This window comes from Buteo buteo, chromosome 28 (assembly GCF_964188355.1).
Source record: "Buteo buteo chromosome 28, bButBut1.hap1.1, whole genome shotgun sequence".
In the NCBI taxonomy this organism is placed as follows: Eukaryota; Metazoa; Chordata; class Aves; order Accipitriformes; family Accipitridae; genus Buteo; species Buteo buteo.
This window is the reverse complement of record NC_134198.1, coordinates 5,295,013-5,314,160: the sequence shown is the minus strand read 5'-3', so window position 1 is coordinate 5,314,160 and position 19,148 is coordinate 5,295,013. Positions and strand designations below refer to the sequence as shown.

General features: G+C 43.4%; 1 protein-coding gene and 1 long non-coding RNA gene across 2 annotated transcripts in view; one reads left to right on the top strand and one right to left on the bottom strand.

Moving 5' to 3' along the window:
• Positions 1-9,946: 9,946 nt before the first annotated feature.
• Positions 9,947-18,416, bottom strand: LOC142045486 (uncharacterized). The gene is made up of 3 exons (XR_012654616.1): positions 18,191-18,416; positions 13,392-13,452; positions 9,947-13,220 (listed from the first exon to the last, which is right to left on the bottom strand). It is a non-coding gene; the product is annotated as an uncharacterized LOC142045486 (long non-coding RNA).
• CNTN1 (contactin 1) overlaps positions 18,411-19,148 on the top strand; it is a 252,034-nt gene continuing 251,296 nt past the window's right edge. The window contains exon 1 of the mRNA XM_075059056.1: positions 18,411-18,509. The gene's annotated coding sequence lies outside the window, so the exon portion shown is untranslated. The remainder of the gene's footprint in view (positions 18,510-19,148) is intronic.

Sequence of the window (19,148 nt, the reverse complement as noted above, 5' to 3'; positions counted from 1 at the left end):
TTGTCCAAAGGAGAAAGTCCTAGGGTTTCCTAAAAAGAAACATCAACATTTTAGGAATTCACTAAAGACTATATTCTGGGTATTTGGGCATGGAAAATGTCAAGTCATAGGCCTGAAAAAAACCTGGTTTGGAAAAACTATATGCAAGTTGAACAACATTTCCTAGTGCAAAGTATAAGGTGACATTGATAATAAAGCCACTCCATTAGAGACACCTGCAAAAAGCTCCTTTGCATAAGGAGCAGTAGTGCTGCAGAGATTAGATTTACTTTTCTTAGATCCACCAGCAGAGCAGTAGAGAGCTCATCAGCTGTCGCGATGTTTAACCTGTGGTGCGATCAGACTGTCTGTTCTCTCCAGCAGACTTCTAGCTAGTAATTTCTATTTGGGATACATTAAAGCCTCAAATATTTTTCAGAGGTTTTACTTTCTTCTTGGTCAAGCAGGAAACATCTCATTCCTTCCCCAGTATCTCTCTTAAAGGTCAGCTCACCAAGTGTGGCCTTTGGAAAGCTGCAGGAATAGCATGTGGGCTGCCACATGAGGTCTGCGCAGCTGGGGTTTAGCAGCTGTGAGCTGAAAATCACTATAGAGCTCAAAAAAGACTGCTGCCAGACTGCTAGCTTGTTGGATTTTTGTAATTTTTTTTTATTATTATTACCTAACGGTGGCTTTTTCTGGTCTTGGCTTTTTGCTTTCTTTACATATGGCATTAAAATTCTCATTTGCTATGCAGTAATTACGGGCAATTCCATCTTTATGCTTTACTGATGTCAGGTTTGTACACAGAAGGAGCCTTTCTGGCATTACAGCCGCAGTATTTTGCAGGGATTACTGGGTCTGTCGGAAAGTATCGCTTAACAGCATGACGGTGTCACCGCTGACGTCTAAAACCTATCCTCGTGCGTTTAAGAGCCCTTAATGCAGTTGGACTTTACTGGACAGCTGATTTTCAGATTCTCCTTGAAGACAGAATCTGGGTGGTAAAATAACAAGTGATCACCCGTGGCCCCGATCGACGGCTGCTTTAGGGCCAGTTGCACGGTGTGTTAAGAGTTCTCCACCACTGGTACTGCTGCCAAAAGCCAGAGCAGGAGCAGCCCGGCCCCAGCCAGAAGCGATCTTCAGCATCTGCTTCGGAGGCAGTCCTTGCTTACCCACACGTGAAAAACTTGCTCTAACCTAAGCCAGACACTGGGCAGATAAGCAGTGCCTTTTGCACTCCCTTCTGGTTTGCACTCTTTTATTTGGCTGGTTTGTATTTCTGCTGCGTTACGGAATATCTCACAGGTATTTGGGTTGTCTAGCTTGGAGCACCTGCTTCTTTTCAGAAGACAGTTTAAATCATCGTAAGGGGATATATTGTCATTGTCAGTGTTAACTCCAGAGGGCAATAACTGGGTAGCGTTCTGGAATCTGCTCATTTACCCACCCGTGCATTTGGCTTTTCGTGTCTATATTGTTTATTTATAATGCAATTTCAGTGACTGCAGTCTGGAACATACCAGTTATCTGGAGGTCACTGGAAAATAAGTAAATATGCACATAAAATATTGATGAATCATTTTTCCTATGGTATTTAAAAAGCTAAGCAAGAAATTAAGAGCTTGATCCAGCAAACTTCACCATGTAGGTATTTTCATTGACCTCATCAGCGATGGCAGGACTTCGTGTGTGAGGGTCTTTTTAATCTTTGTGCACGACGGTGACATGAAAGTGATTTAGAAATGAATAAGTTTCTCTATGAAGTCTGAATTTCAGTGCTTAGCAGTTTACTTCAGGGAAACATAACAGTTTTATTTGTGATGCATTTCAGCGAAGCCACATTCAGTGTATTACTGTTTAAAATAAGCTGTTGATGTTTAGTGAATACAGACATGTAATGGTCAAGTCACAATACAATAGTGTTGCATGCAGTATTTACAAATACTCCACGGTGCAAAAAATGTTTAGTTTTTTTTACAAGGCATAGAAGTTTCCCCCCCCTCCGCCCCTTGAGCAATATTATGGGGCTTTACCTTGGAAGATCCATGGATTCAAAATTTCATGGTCAAGAACAGGAACGTTTTGTAGCTGTTACAAAAGGAGTGGAATTAACTAATAACTCTTTCTCCACACAAGTCTTTTCCCACCTCAACACGAGTCCCAAGGAGCTATTTAAAAACATGTTTATAATGAAGCTCTAGGGACTGCTGCATAACTCCCTGTTGTTCAGAGAAAGGTTCTTCTGCCTGATTTTTCAGGCACCGATGTATCTGAATAATATACACTGACTTCTCAGAAACTTCTTGTGATCCCTAGTTACTCCATCAGGGCATTATTTTGTTTTATATGCAAACTATTTCCTGCAAAACTTGATGGATTTTTTTTAGAAGGCTTAAAGAAATTCAGTACGATACTGCATGTATTTTCAGGGGTCTCTGGGGCAAATATCTAGAGGATGGTCTTTGTCCATCTTGATTGGCTTCTGTATTCTGGATCCTCAAGCAATCAAACAACAATTAATCCTCTATGCGGTTGAGAAAACATCTCTAGTAGCCCCAGAGCTAAGAGTTTTCTTCTGTTTTTTCTCCTGCAAGTGGCTGGCTGAGAGTGACTCCAGCACTGTGCAAAGCAATATTGAGAATGGAACTTGGCAATTAAATGCTTCTGCTAAGTGGATGCACACACTGTGGCCATTAGGATGAGATCTGATTGTCATAGGCAATCCCAGAATAGAACACTATAATAAATATAAAGAGAGAGAAATATGCTGGGGGCAAATGCTGACGAGGGAGGATGTGAGAAGGGGGAAGAAGGGCGAGGTGGAAGAGCCAGGGATTATGGAACCAGTCAGGATGACTGGCCCTTCAAGGGAGGCACTGGTAAAAACCTGTATATTTGGTAAGATTTCAATTTTATTTTATTTAACACAGTTGCTGAGTCCAGAGGAAAAAAACCCTATCTGATCTTCTAGAGGAAGGTGGGGTTAAAGATGCAAAGACTGAGGCTAAAGAGTGCATTCTGCTCTTTTCTTGCTTATAAAACAGTGTTTTACTGAAGATACTGAAATAGGAAAGGCAGCCATTTTCCAGCAAAAATCTTAGGGCTATAAGTGGGGTGAAGTGCTCCTCCCTTTTAAATAATTTTTTTTTAATGATTGAAAATATAATAATCTGATAATGAATACATAACTCCAGACATAGCATGAACCTGACCTTAACACTTCATCTGGAGGGCCCAAGGGGAAAAAACCCTATGCTTTTCAAAATAAGTGGTCATTCTAATTCAACATAAACAGCAGTGCACTGCAGTCATGTACACAGCAGTTTTAATCAATAGACTCTTCAGCTGAAAGATATTGACCCTGATTTTACATATTAATTCTCTGGTTTTAACATAATTTGCATGATCATACTCCTTTCTTATGGAGTCAGTCATTTCAACTTTATTTATAATCTCTACCTCCTAGCTTTATCTGCTGTTAACAGCTGTAGGAGTTAATTGAGAGGTGGAGTGAGGTCTACTCTCTCTATTACCTTCTCTTTCAAACAGCTGCTAGTCAGTACTGTTGTGTATCTAATATTGTTATGTGGATACTGTCGGACTCTGAAATCAACACACCAGATAGAATTTATCTTAGAAAATGAGGATATTTGCCATGCAGATTTCCCCATCTGAGCTATTCATCTAGTCTGCATCTAGTCAATGGAGAAAAATAAGCGCTTCTGTTCATCTCACCCTAATATAGGCATCTAAAAGAAGTCAAATGAATTGCATCCTAAAATTGCCTAGTTTTCTCTGTTAACCATGAGCAGAGATTAGCATGAGTGCTGCAGTTGTAGGCATTTATACTGTAGACATAGGAAGGTAGGTGAGGTGAATCTGGCCACTGCCATGGCATTTTCAGCAGTTCTTTCTGGGTTATAATTGACAGGTTATGCTATGGCTGAGCAGGTCCCAGGCAGAGCAATAAATGAAGGCACTGCTGCCTGTGTCGCAATATCTTCTTACGAAAAGCAGCAGGTGTTCCCATCATCATTCAGTTAATGCAGAATAATATGGGCAAAATAATCTTTTACAGATTTAGAATATAATATTGGTATGGTCTGGATAACCTAAAAAAGGTACTGAAGTGTCCTGGGTTCAGCTGGGATAGTTAATTTTCACAGGAAGGTGGGAGGGAGCACAGCTGACCCAAAGTAGCCAAGGGGATAGTCATGCCCAGTATATAACTGGGGAGCGGGCAGGGGGTCAGGCAGTATTTCAGCAGGGTGGGTGGTGGGGTGTCAGCTTCTGGGTGGTGAGCAATTGCATTGTGCAATTTTGTATATTCTTTTATTTGTATTATTGCTATTATTGTGATTTCTCTCCTTGTGTTGTCCCAGTAAGCTGTCCTTATCTCAACCCATGAGGTTCTACTTTTTTTTTTTCTTTTTTTTTTCTTCTTTCTGATTCTCCTCCCCATCCCGCTGAGGGGGAGAAGTGAATGAGCAGCCTTGTGGTGCTTTGTTGCCGGCTGGGCTGAAACCATGATAGTTCTTTTTGGTACCCAATGTGGAGCATGAAGTGTTGAGATAATGACAGATCTGGCCAGAGCATGTTAAAACAAATTTGTTATACACATTTCTTATATTAGTTAAATAGATGCTGGTCACAATGTTGGTTCATTTGTTTCCATGGGGGTGTTATGTGAGTTATTATATGCTCTATGTATTTCCTGTGGTGATGTTTATCACCTTTGGGAGAGGGATCAGGATTATCATTTTGCTATACTGGGTAATGTCGACTTATGAAATTATTACATCACTGGTCATGAGGTTAAGCTGGTATTTGTGTGCAGCATTGATGTCATTCCTGTACCTCGAGTGCCTTCTATTGGAATTTGTTGGTAATCGCACCCAATCTATGGGGAAGTCAGGGGAGATACTTTCTCCTGCTCGTTCACCTCCTCTGTCTCCTTCAGGCTAATTACAACAGCTTTTGAGAATTTTGAATATCCTTGGGATGCGCAAGCCAGCATGCTGTTAGTGCTATGTCTCCTGAATATGTTTCAGGTCTTGTTTAGGGCTACAAAATAGTCTTTTAAGAATACCACCCAGAGATGTGCCCCAAGGCTGGATAGTTGTGAGTGGCGTGGCATGGCATGGCATGTGGGAGAACATGGGCAGGTATCTAGAGAACTTCGCACCTCCGATGGGTTGGAGCTTCACTCCCAAACAACTACAGGACCCTGATAAAAAGTGATAGACTATTTGCAAGCAAAATGCTGTGGCTATTCCAAAGAGGCACAACTCGCAGCACTGTGCTGGGCCCTGGTCAGTATCTACCAAACACTGCTCAATATTCTGCAGCACCCTCAGAGGGAAGGGAGGGAAAACAGAGCGACAGGCACTGCGGCTGAACCAGAGAACCAACCTGTGCCCGTATCAGTCGCCCCATAGAAGAAGAAATACACAAAGAAATCAGTTCACTTAGTGAGGGATGAAGGCAAACGAGGGTCATCACGAGAACAGGAGAAAGAGGCAGAACCCAAGATAATCACCTGTTCCCTATCCCTGAGCGAGTCATGTGATATGCGAAAGGATTTTGGCCACCATCCAGGCGAGCACATTGTTACCTGGCTGCTCAGATGCTGGGATAATGGGGCCAGTAGTTTGGAATTAGAGGGTAGGGAAGTCAAGCAGCTGGGATCCCTGTCTAGGGAAGGGGGCATTGACAAGGTGATTGGGAAAAAGTCTGGGTTAGCCCTACCTTGGGCAGAGACAAACCCATCTGCGTGTGGGATTGCTTTTTCTCAATGACCTCGGCGCACTTGATGGGTGATGCGGAAGGATGGGGAAGTTCGATGTGTACCTCAAGGAGATTTGATTTTGGGAGAATAGCCAGTGAATTAGGCTGTATGATGTTAATTGCGAAATAACCTGCCACTGTAAGTCATTACATCTATAGTGGCTATATGCCATATCAATGGTATTACAGTAAGAATCACCCAAATGACTGAAGGATGGACTTTGAAACCAAGTGAAGTGCTGCGGTGATGGTACTCAAACTGGTGCCCAGCAACTTCCTGAAGATCAACATCTTCGACCCACAGACTGTGGGCATGGGTTGTGCCAAATACACCAGCCACAAGCTCTGGAGGCAGCGTGCAACAATCCAACACTGCACACTACCCTAAAGGACTGTTATGACAGATCAAGCCCCTAAGTCATGGATTAAATAAAATTGATGAACACATTAGAGGGATGGCCCATAGACTGAGGGAATGATATCTGTGTGTGTGTGTATATATATATACATGTCTATCTATCTATCTCTAGATCTCAAAGACAGGGAAAGTGGTGGTGATTAATTGGAAAGTGTAGGACCTGGGCATGGTGTAGATGATGTAGAATAAGGGGTGGATAATGTCCTGGATTCTGCTGGGGGGGGCACCACCAGCACAGCTGACCCGAACTAGCCAAGGGGATATTCCGTACCATGTGATGTCATGCTCAGTATATAACTGGGGAGCAGGCTGGGGGGTCGGGGTAGTATCACAGCAGGGGAAGTGGTGGAGGTCAGGTTCTGGGTGGTGAGCAATTGTATGGTGCATCACTTGTTTTGTATATTCTTTTACTAGTACTATTGTTGTTGTTGTAACTTCTCTCCTTGTGTTCTCCCAGTAAACTGTCCTTATCACAACCCATGAGGTTCTACCTTTTTTTTTTTCTTTCTGATTCTCCGTCCCATTCCACTGGAGGGGGCAGGGAGGGGCAGAAGCGAGCAAGCGGCCTCGTGGTGCTTTGTTGCCAGCTGGGCTTAAACCACAACATGAAGATATTCAGGACTCGGTTTTGCTATTGCTTGAGGCTTTTTCTACAGGAAAACAGTCCAGTTGAGATTTAGATATCAATAAGATGATCAATCATAGGGCTGAAGGAGCTTTAAAGAGATCACTGAGTACAGCCAAGCTCCTGAGGCAAGATCATCTTCAGTGAGATTATTCTTGCTTTTACAAAGCTCCCAAGTTGGAGACTTCAAAACACTAGTATCTAAGATGATGCTTCCTTGCTGTAATTTACAGCCGTTACTTCTTGTCTTCTCTACTACGGGCTTGAACAACAGATGAACCTCCTTCTCTTCCACCTTTTACTTGATAGACTGCTGTCATGTCACCACCTAGTCCCCCGTTCTCTAGGCTAAACAACGTCATGTTCTCCGATTTTTCCATACGGCACAGTGACTCTTCTCAGCATGTCTCAGTTCTGTCCGACTGCTCCACGTCCATTTTCTGTTGCAACCAAAACTGGACACAGTACTGTAATAAGGCCTTGCCAGACCTGAGTAAGGTAGAAGGACCGGCTCGCATGTTTAGCAGCTTCACATTGCTGTTTATAAGTCCCAGTCTGATGTTTGATTTTCTTGCAGTGATAAGATGCTGTTTGCCTGTGCTCAGGAATCATCTCGGATAATCCACAGATCCTTTCCTACAGAGCACTACTTTTTTCAGATTGAATCTCCACTTGCCAAGACTCCCCTTTGACCTCAAACCTGTCCTCTGGCAAGCTAGTTACCTTCCATCTAGACCATCTCTGGATTTAGTAAACCATGTACTCTCTTCTATCGCTCCTCTCAATCAAGCAAATATTAAACTATACCATGCCAGGACAGTCCCTTGACAAACATCTCTCAGCGCACCTCTCCATTTTGACTCTGAGTCAGTGCTAATTACCCTGAATGTGTTTTTCCAACTGGTTTTGTAGCCAAGCAATAGCATTTTTATCTAAACCATCTTCCCCAATTTGCTCAGAGTCTGTTATGAGAAACCTTAAAAAATTCCTAGTATTTGACATCTACTGCAATTTATATGTCCATAAGATCGGTTAGGCGATTGTATGAGGAGATCAGACTGCTCTGATACAATTTGGTCTTGACATATCTGCAGAGAAGCAGACAGGTAGGTTAACAAAAGGACAGAAGTGCCACCTAACTGTCATTTCAGATCTCCAAGACCCATATCCTCCAAACTCATAACTTCTAATAATCTAAACTCCAGGGCTTTTATGGTTCTTCTAGGACGTGTGTATTTTCCCAAATGCAGTCTGCAGCACAGTAACATTTAGCTCTTAAATCCCAGCAGCATTAAGAGTCTAACTCAAGCTATGTGGAAAACAAACAAAGATTTAATGGGAGAGAAATGAAGAAGAAATTATGTCATTCATCCAGGACAGAGACGTTCAAGTTCTGGCTGCTGTTTAGAACAGTTTCTATATTTTCCATTAGAATGTCACTGGATGGAAAAAAACAGATGGATATTAGGCTGAACTTAAATTTCTCTTTCTAAACTACCTTTTTAACAGAGGAATTGTGTGTACTGCAGTGCAATGATGCAGCTTGTTGTGATTAGTCACTAAAATGTTAGGAACCACAGAGGCGTTAATTGTACACTGTAATTGCTGGGTTTTGTTTCTTGGTTGTTCTGGTTTTTTTTTTTTTCCCCTGAGGTATAGCATCTGCTAAACACAAAAAGCACCAAACCACCAAGAAACAAATACTAACCTCACTGGAGCTGTAATTTCTGACTTCACTTATTTTTATAGCCTTGTTGACATTAAATGAAATGTTATATGGATAATACTGCATTTCTCTTAGAATTTTTTATTTCTGTTCTGTTTATTTGCTTTAGTCTGTCACAGTTAACTGCTAATCAAGAAGAAAAGCATGCAAGCACCCATGTGTAAGCACAAAATCAGGTAGTGGTGGAGCAAATCTCAAACACTAATTCAGTATGGTTTATGTGCCAAGCAGACTGGACCATCTAAAACTAGGCTGTTTCCCTGTGTTTTACTCTATGAAAAATCTCAGGTTTGAATTAGTACTGCACTAATCCTACAGTGCTGGAGATGGGTTTTTCTTAGGGATAAGTTTAACAGGTTATCCTAGGAGCAGTTTACGTTGAATTTGGGACTTCTGTAGGGATGCTCCATCTCCTGTGGGTTTTACGATCTTTAATAGAATGCAGCTTTTCCTTAATTTAAGCCATTTACAAAGTATTTCTACTCTGCCCTGCCTTCACTAAAGGCGTAAGAATTTAGCTCTGACACTTCAGTACTTCAGATTTGGCCAACAGGTTCAGAGCTCTTCAAATGGTCACATGGACAGTGTGATGGAAACATGTACAGTGTAAGCAAAAAAAGCATCATTTCTATCAAAAAGGATTAAAAAGTTGAGAGGTAGAAAAATAAGGCTGACACTGTCACTCCTAGAGCCCCTGGAAAGATTTACCTTATGGAAATAAATTCTGCCAGTCTAAAATGATAAATACTGACTTTTACTCTGAATCCTAAAGAGTGGACTTAAGAAACCACCACACTGAAAACTTGATGTGCCTATAATCCATGTTGCTTAACTTTGAGATCATTAACCCATGTTACTGATCTTCTAATCAGAAGATGAGACCTGGATAGTTTTTACATCTAGCAAATATGATGGTAGCAGAAAGTAAAGACTTTTAGAAGGAACATGAGACTGTAAGAGATCACATGGATCAGCTCTGCTTGTTCTGAATGGCAGAAAACTAGACAGTTTACATCTACTTTGAAATGGTCCATGTAGCATCCAGCATGCCACCGTATGCAACAAACCACAAAACACTTCCTAATATATACATTCAGTGAACGATAAAAAGATTCAAGCATCATCTACTCTGCAAAAAGAAAGGGGAAGATCAAGAACATGACTAATGCCTAGGCACTTGAAATAGTTGCTGTGGTTGTGTGCATAAATATAGTATTTTTCTGCTTGCTTCTGGAATTAATTGTGCGGTTTTTATAGCTTAAAGTTGCTTGTCATGACATATTCCACTCAGAGAAGAGGCTGTATTTCAGAGAAGGATTAAGTAACACAATCTGTAGAAATATTACAGTATCTGTAATGAATGTATTATAATACCTAAAAAGAAATTAAAATCCTTAGTTCCGCAAATAGTTAGGGACATATTTAACCTACATCAAATCTTTGTTTCTTTTGAAAAATAAGGAATGTCTTTGATGTTTCATTATATTATACACACACATATGTGTACACATGCATCTTTTATTTTAAAATGTCACTGTGTTAAGAAAAACTTCTTAAGTATATCTATTTTGAATGTACTGTATGAACTATGTCTTGAAATTATGTGGAAAAGTCTCATGTCCTGAATATGTACAGATTGCAAAATTGTAGTCATATTTCAAAAGCTGGAATTTTCTACATAAAAACACAGGACAATATCCTGATCACAGAACCACAGAAGCCATGAGGCTGGAAAGGGTTTCTGGAAATCACCTGGTCCAACCACCGTTGTCAAGCAGGGTCAGCTAGGGAAGGAAGGTTGCTGAGGGACATGTCCTGGCAGTTTTTAAGTATCTCCAAGGCTGGAGCCTCCACAGCCTCTCTGGACGACCTGTCCCAGCGTCTGACCAACCCTACAGTAAAAAAGGTTTTCTAATGCTTAAATGGAATTACTTGTGTTTTAATGTGTGCCAATTACTTCTCATCCTGTTGCTCAGCATCACTGAGAAGAGCCTGGCTCTGTCTTCCTTACTCAGCCCCCATCAGATATTTATACATATTTATAAGATTCACTTGAGCCTTCTTCTCTCCCGGCTAAACCACCCAGCCCTTGGAGCTAAAGAGAGCAAGCTCTCTCTTAGGCCAGCTGCTTTGGTCCCTTAGTCATCTTTGTGGTCCTTCACTAGACTTGCTCCAGTATGTCCATGTCTCTCTTGCACTGGGGAGCCCGGAGTTGGACCCAGCACTCCCAATGTGTCTCACCGGTGCTGAGGAGAAGGGGCAGGATCACCTCCCTCACGCTGCTGGCAATGGTTCTTCTAACGCAGTCCCGCGTGCTGGTGGCCGCCTTTGCTGCAAGGGTGCATGGCTGGCTGCTGACAGTTGTGTCCGCTTTCCTGGTGGAAATCCTGACAGCTCCATCTTCTGCTGCTGGAAATGGGGAAAATATTTTAACACATCTCCTACCATTAACACATTTGAAACTTGAAAATCTGGAACACGTTATGCAAAATACACTGCAATAATTATGACCGTAGGTTTGTGAAGAACTTTCACATAATCAAAGGTCTAAGAATGTTGTTTTTTCAGTATCTTTCTCATTGGTAATCTCTTCTAATTCACAGCTAACATTCATTAAAATAAATTTGGTGAAATTAATTGTAAAATGTGTTAAAAATAGTACTTTAAAAAGTATAAACCTTTTAAAGTATGCATTTTGTTACATCTCCCTTTATTTCTTTATTTCTTTACTTCTGTATCCTTTTAGAAGGAAAACACCTTGTTTGAAAAAGCATGAGTGAAAAAAGTATAATCTTTTGAAGTGGAAGTTCCTGGTCTTTGTAGTTTAAAGATTAGCCTTTTATTAGATGATCTTGACTGCTGAGCAACCAATTTGTGTCAGTCCCATGAGAATTCTTTAAATTAAGTTTAGCTGTACATTGCTGAGAAGATTAAAGACTTTTTGGAGCTCTAAAAGAAAAGACTGTATTGGATGAAAATTGGATGAAAAGGACATAGTCCTTTTCATTAATTTCCTCCTGATGAAAACTGTTCTAAATTCATTTGTACGTACAGGCATGCACATTTGTATGCATCTATATCTTTATTTATATCTCTATCTATATGTCTGTATCTACCTATATGCAAATGTAGTCAAGGCAATGTGAACAAACAGATTTCAGATATGGGGGTGTCGGGTTTTTAGCCTTGTCATTAGCACTAGCAGGTACGTGACAAATTCCCATGTCACTTACGTTGTAGCTGTAGACCTTGAGCATGCTTTGGAGCATGTATGTTGCTCGCAAAAAAGCTCGCCGTGGCATTCACACAATGTATTACCTTATCAGGACAGAAGGAAAGAAAAACTGTACTAGATGTAGTACAACTGATGAGCCTGATATAGCTGGGGTTAGGCCACCTAAGACAGGATATTAAGAAAACAAATATACAGAGAGAATGTGATGCTTAAGCAGGGTTGTTCTGTTCATGAACTAAGAATTAAAACTAAGTGATGATGATGGTAGTCTTTGGGGATGTATTCTGATGCTGTTCCAAATTCCTTACCACGAGTACGTAATTTTGATATGCCTCATCTCCTGTACCAATGATTGTCAGGCAAATATGTTAGGGTTGTGCTGGCAAGCAGTAAACTTGGCCTTGCCTTTACCACCAAGCTGATATTGTGGTGGTTTTAAGAAGTGTGAATGGCGAGATCTTCTCACAGAGGCTTTGCAAGCACTGCAGCACTCCAGCCTTGACACAGACATGTCAATAATCCCCAGCTGAAGACAACTCTGGTAACAAGGAAACCACCCATTACTGACCTTGATGGCAACTAACAGCACAGATAAGAGTAGCCATACAATTTTTAGCACTAATCTCTTTCTCCCATTTCCTCCCACAATCAGACAGGGCCTGTATCAGCTTCTGCACCTTGTCCTGTCAGGCTGATTTCAGATAAGATTTAGGAAGCAACAGAGGATAAATCCCACACTGCTAATATGTGATGACTAGCAGGCTAGTGGCTGTAAAAATAAATGTGCTAGAAGTCCAAGGCATCTGTCACACCTTGGTGGAAAGTATTCAACAGCTAATGCTAAGTACCTAATACCCAAATACCTACTGTGACTGAGACTTCCATCAGAAATGCTCATTCTAAAAGAGCTTCTGAAAATATCATCAAAGAATAGTTCAATCATCTTCAGAAATCTGGAGCATATTGTAGCCTCTACAGATATGTTGAACCCTACTGCACAGCAATTCTTCTCCTTTGAAGTAAATTAATACCTTCCTTTTGTATCTGATCTTTTATTTAAAAAAGGAAATAAAAAGTGACATACAAATATGCATTATATATTTCCCTCCGAAAATGATGCTGAAAGAACAGCAAAATCCAAAGGCCAAAGGAAAGATTATGTGTGCACTATTACTGAGGTTTGAATGATTTTCTTTGAAATCTGTGCATTTTCTTGTGAAAGCCTTATGCTGCATGATTTCACATAGCAGAAAATGCTTAAAACAAGTTAGCAAGATAGGAGAACCGTATCTTTCACAGACTATGTGTTACTGTGCAAGCCACTTCAGTAATTTTTTTTTTCTCCAAAGACAGTAGACACAGTGTTCTTTATCCTCCATTCAATCAGCTTGAAGTGCCAGCCTCAGGCCTGATTTGGGGGAATCTTTTCTATCTTCACACTTTCCTGTAAAGATATGGAAAATGTTTAGCATTTCTGAAAAAACAGGCTATTAATATTTTGAGTTGGACATCTAGTTGCTGAGATATTTGCAATTTATTTAGGAATTTCCACATGTCATTTTGTATCTCTCTCGGTTGCATATACTGAAATGAAGAGACTATAATCTTTTCCTACCTGTGTTTTTGGAAGAAGAGTTTCAAAGCCAGGAACCTTGGAGAACCCCTTGGGAACTGCACTGATTGGCACAATGAAAAAAGAATGTGAGTTTTTATTTAGCACCACGTAAATTACACCTGAATTGATTGATTGGTAAGAATATAAAGAAATATTGCAGAGATGCTATATCATACGTATTCACCCTTGTATACTGAATGAGACAGGAATTAGTAGAAAAAAACACTGAGCTCATGTAAAGGTTCACACAATGCAGAAGAGTAGGGTGACAAAACTAAGGTAACACAATAATTATTAAATTTAAAGACTTGCAGCTGCAGTAAATACTAGAATCTTTTTTGCATAGTGCTTATGCAGATTTTCATATATACTTAAGGAAAACTGAAACATCTTCCCAATGTGTAGAACTGTCAGTAAACTGAGGAATTTTGTGTTGACGACATGATTGTCTCTCACTTGGGCCAAATGAGTAACTGTGGGCATCAAGAGGAATTATCACGTGTGAGAAACAGCCAATATAGGACCACACAATTCGTTTCCTAAAAATGTTGTTTATTTTGGTTTTCTCCTTTGTTTGGCTATGGGAAGGCTGTGGCTACGTGAATTTAAGCAGCTATATGCATCTGGCTATAGGCATCCACAGAATATGGACTGGACTGGAGAGAGATTGTATTTTTGACTCAGGAGAGTTGACTCTGGGCAACTTCTGCTTCTCTGAAGTGACACTCGAGTCACCTGTCTTGTGGTACAAACCTGATATCCTGCTAATAGCTTATAGAGAAAATAATTTCATGGGGAAGTCAAAGATTTTAATTCGTGGGACTAGATTCACGGGAAAGTTGAGATCTGCTTACTGAGAGGAACAGCTAATTTCATAATCATCCAACCCATGATGTGATGTGACTGCTTCTTAAACAAACTCCTGTGTAACTTAGAGTAACCTCATGTCCAAAGTTACAAGCCCTGGACCAGTATCTAGAGCTCACCGTACCAGTCAGTGATCAACAGAGTGTAAACATACTCTCATGTCATCCTCTTAATTTCTCTCCTGCTCTGGTTCTTTGTCAGGTATGAATATTTTTGTTTGTACAGAAAAATCTGTCTGAGCTCCAAGCTACCTTTTTTTGCCAGATCTCAAGTTCCTACTCCCTCCTGTGGAAGAGTATTCCCATTAAAAGAACGGTTAGAAAAGTTGTTTCTCATTAAAAGTACCCAATTTTGTCCTTTTGCATCCTCAGAAATGTCTGAATAATTTTCCAGAAATATTTGAGTCATGAAAGAGATCAAGCATAAGAAATAATAGCCTCAATAGTTAAGCCACAAGCTACTGAAAACAGACTTGTAAGATACAGAAGCTAATTTCAACCTTAAGCTTTGCCATATGCTCCATTTTAAGTTCTATAATTAAAATTACCTTTCTGACATGTTTCATTCACTTTGGAGAGTCTGGAATTCAGCAAAAGTAGTGTTCAGCTCGGTGGTGCCTGACTCTAAAACTCTTACTTTCATTTGAAAATTTTTAATAACATGGGAAAAGTTTTGCATCATTTGGGAGCAATGAAAGGGAACTTCCGTGCATCAGTTTTATGGATGATAGGCTTGGATATAGTCAGAGTTCAAATTATCTCTGCAAATATACATCTGGAATTCAAATAATCACGGGTTTTTAAATGGATTGTTAGCCTTCTTACAGCAGCATAAGCTGCAGCAAGACTTTTCAAAGAGAGTATTCTTAAGCTATTTTAATGCATTGCCCTCGACCAGGTAAGACTCCACAGTAGCAGAGTTGAGGAGCAAATTAATTGTTTCTTTTTTCATAAAATTTGCAGTTGAAACATGATTTTCATTCTTTGCTTTTAGTAGTATTCCAAGGCAGCACTGGAGTATGGAGTAACATATGGTCATTTCTGTATGTTTACAAGAAAAGCCATTTTTCAAATAAACAGCCATTAGCAAAACAGTAGGGGCTTCTAATCTTATTAATCCTCTAAAAGATTGCTGAGACTGGCTAGGGGGTATACAAAGCTCTTGCTGGCCCGTGTCTCCATTTTATTACAATAACAGAAAGCTGTCGTTCCTGCTTCATATTCCACCCCCGCCCCCCGCCCTTTCCTCCCAGAGTGGATGCTATGAGCATTTGTTGTAGGAAATATGAAGCGAGGTCAGCGGCTGCTGTTCCTCCACAAGTGCTGCAGGCTGCAGCTATGCCTCTTTCATCCTTATGTTCGGATCCTAAATGACTTGTGCGTGAGCAAATTCCTCACAGGAATCAAGTACCCAGGGATGTAGGTATGTGTATGAGCTACAGACAAACTGATTGTAGGAAGAGGGTGTTATGGAATACTGGGCAGTTGAGGATGCTGAATGCACTGTTTCTGCTTTTTGCACGTTTTCTGTTCCTGTTCTGCTTTGCTGAGTCCCTGGCTCTAGCGAAGGATGTTTGAATCAAGCAAAGGGAGAGACAGGGATGTTCTGTGCAGTGCAGAGACACCCACTGGTATATTTAAGCAAAAAATTACCCTGCCTCAAAATGTGTATGACAGCCATCTTAACTTCTGGCAATGAAATAAAAACCTGAAATTACTGCATGTTAGGGAATAACATCCTTCACAGAGTATTCTAAATGTTAAATACACTGTGGCAGTATATAGCTGCCTGTGCTGCTATAGGGGACACGCCAAGCAGCCTAGCACTCCCTTCAGCAAGTCATCCTAAAGTAGACTCCCGTGTTTTAGTGCTTCTAGCTGCAAAACGCAGCCTGAGGCAGTTTTGGAACCGAACATCATTCAGAGCAGTCCTAAGACTGCTCTAAGCCTTGCCAGGGGCTGAAACGGGTTTATGGTCCTCACTGTGAGAAAGCAGTTAAGGTGTCTAAAAATTGCAGTTCGGATGAATCCTGTGCCAGAGTTTCCAAGCTCACCAACGTTTTAAGTGCCTTCTGTTCCATTACTATATAGTTTGCCAATATGTAGAATCTAACCTGTTTACCCTAATATGCTTTGCTATTCAGCCTTTATTTCCCAATTTTTCTGCACCTTTGGTACTACCACCCAGTTTTCTCCCTGGCATGCAGCCTCTGTCCCTGTTGCTTTCAGAGCACACCCACGGTGACAGCTCTTCTCTTCTACATGTTTGTGTATGCATACAATGCTCAGTATTGGATTAAGACACAGGAATTAAAGACCCAAGCCTAAATCTCCAACTCTGGAATGATTAAATGAGAATCTGTCAGGGTTTGGTTTTGGTTTTTTTTATGAACTATCTTTTTTATCCTTGAACAACAAGCTTCTGACCTATATGGCTGAGGGAATATGACCTCACTGTAACTGACGTAATGGTATCTGCTACAATCTGCAGACTGTAAAGCCATTAGGTCAGTGGTATGTTGTATTTTAGACAAGCGAGTTCAAATCCTCAGACATGCAAGAACTACCTGAGATGATGGCTACAGGTGAAGCAGTCCTGACATTTCCTCCTGCCCCTCCTTACCTCAAGTTGCTGTAAAAATGTACTCCAGATGCCTCTCTGCTGCAGAGACCACATTTCTCGTAAGGGGAAATGCGTGCACTTTGGTGTTACTCCCCACAGAAAGGATTGATCATGGAGCAACAAGGGGCCTCTGGCTGTCAGGCTCAGGGCCTTGGACTAGCTGAAGTTTTCTACTCTCTGATCCTTATTGTTGTGCAGGTGGCATAACCTAGTCAAGTGTTATTTGTGCTCTGCCAGCTGACTGTGTTTCATCTGTCACTCTGTAAATATACAGTGTCACAGTTTCAGCCCCTGCTCCTCCCAAAAGTTGTTTCATATACAGTGGGAACTCATGTCTCATAGTTTTGCAGGTTGCATGTTCCATCCCTCATGAGTCCTTCCTGCAGCAGTCGTCTCAAATTTGGCAGCTCATGACTCCTCAGCGGATTGTACCTCCACTCTGGCCCCCTTTGCTCTCCTCCAGGCAGGTATGCAGCAAGCCCCATACTTATTTTGGGACAGCGCACCTTCCTGCCTGTGCATTTGCACAACCCTTTTGTCTTTTTTTTCCCTCTGGGAGTTTTGATTTCTGCAGCAATTTACAAAGTGGAAAATACCACAGGACTTGGGCTGAAAGGAGAGGTGGAGGCTTCAAGAATAAGTATCTAGCCTTTGTGGTAATGAAGAAGAATTAAGAAATACGATCCTGCATATAAGATGCAAAGTCCAGAAAATAAATCGAGGCTTAAGAAAAAAATCCCATCCTTTCAAAATTATTCTCCTAACTTGGGAGGGGGGTATTAATTGAAAGTTTGAAGCTGGCGTTACTGGGCACATCTCTCGAGGATCCCGAGCATCACGCCTCTTGCCCAGCTGCACCCCTGAGGTCTGCCATGTCTCCCACCTCTTTTTCCGCTGCCAGTGCGGGGCATGGCCCAGGTACCGGCAGCAGCTTCATTTGGGCTTCACCCTGCCTTTGGGCATGTGCAGAGCGGACGGCTGTGCCTGCGAGAGCGTGTGAGTGGGACGCGCGTGTGGGAGAGACGACGGTCTGTGAGGGAGAGACGGTCTGTGAGAGAGACGACGGCCTGTGTCGCAGATGCTCACTGGACAGCGCAGAGAGCCGTTCCACCTGCAAGCCAGCGCGACAGGCGTGGACGGAGGGACGCTGAAAACCCTCCGCGTCCGCGGCGCTGCTCACCCTCGCCCCCTCCTGCTCTGACGGAGCGGCCCTCCCGCCGCCTCTCAGCCCGCTCCCCTCCACCCACCCGCCGAGACGGCGCACCCACCGCAGCCAGGGCTGCCGGCGGGTACGCCCCTTCGCCCCTCACCTCCTCTCCGCGGCTCTCCTCAGCCCGCCTTCGCCCCACTCCTCCCCTCAGCGGGCTCCCCTCAGCGCTCTCCGCGCTCTCCCCTCACCTCTTCCCGCTCGCCCCTCACCGCCCGCCCGCCCGCCCTGCCGCGCGCCGCGCGCGCGCACACGAGTGACATCACCCCTGTCCAATCAGCCGCCGCCTCGCCCCGGCGGGCGGGCGGCTGTCAGGCGAGCCGAGCCGAGCCGAGCCGTGCCGAGCCGAGCCGAGCCAGGTGCGCGCGGCTGAGGCGGGACGCCGCGGGGTGACAGCCCGGCTGGGCGGCAGCACCGCACAGGTAGGGGCTCGGCTCGGCGTGTCCCGTCCCGTCCCGTCGTCCCCACCCCGCTTCAGAGACGCGAGTAAGAGCCCCCCCCCCCGCGGCGCTGCCTCCTGTGAGGGGAGAGGGCAGCCCCCCGGCAGCGGGTGGTCGCGGAGTGTGTGTGTGTGTGTGTGGGAGGCACCGCCGCGGGTGGGGAGTCAACTTTCCCGGTGCGGCCGGGGGGAAGCTGTGGGGGCGGCGGGAGGGCGGCCGCGGTCCCTTCGCCCCGCGGTTGGGCGGCTGGAGAGCCCCCAGCTCTCCCCCCGCGGACGGTACCGTTAGCCCGGGCCTGGGCGGTGGGGCTCGCTCCTGTGAGGCGGCCGGGGCGGCCCTCACACGCTGCGGGGAGCGAGGAGGAGGAGGCGGCGGCGGCGAGCCGCCCCCTGCCAGGGCGCCTGGCCGCTGGGGACGGGATTACTCGGCCTCCCCGGGCTGCCGAAAGTGGGACGCCTTCCGTGGGTAAATCCTCTGGCGAATGCTGGTCCCCTCGCCATCGCGGGGAGGGCGGCGGGGGAGACGCGAGCTGCCGCGCACATCCGCGCTGCCGGAGGGGCCGGGGGAGGGTGCCGCAGGGGGGGGGGAAAAAACCCAACCTAATGCTTGGTTTCGTCTCTG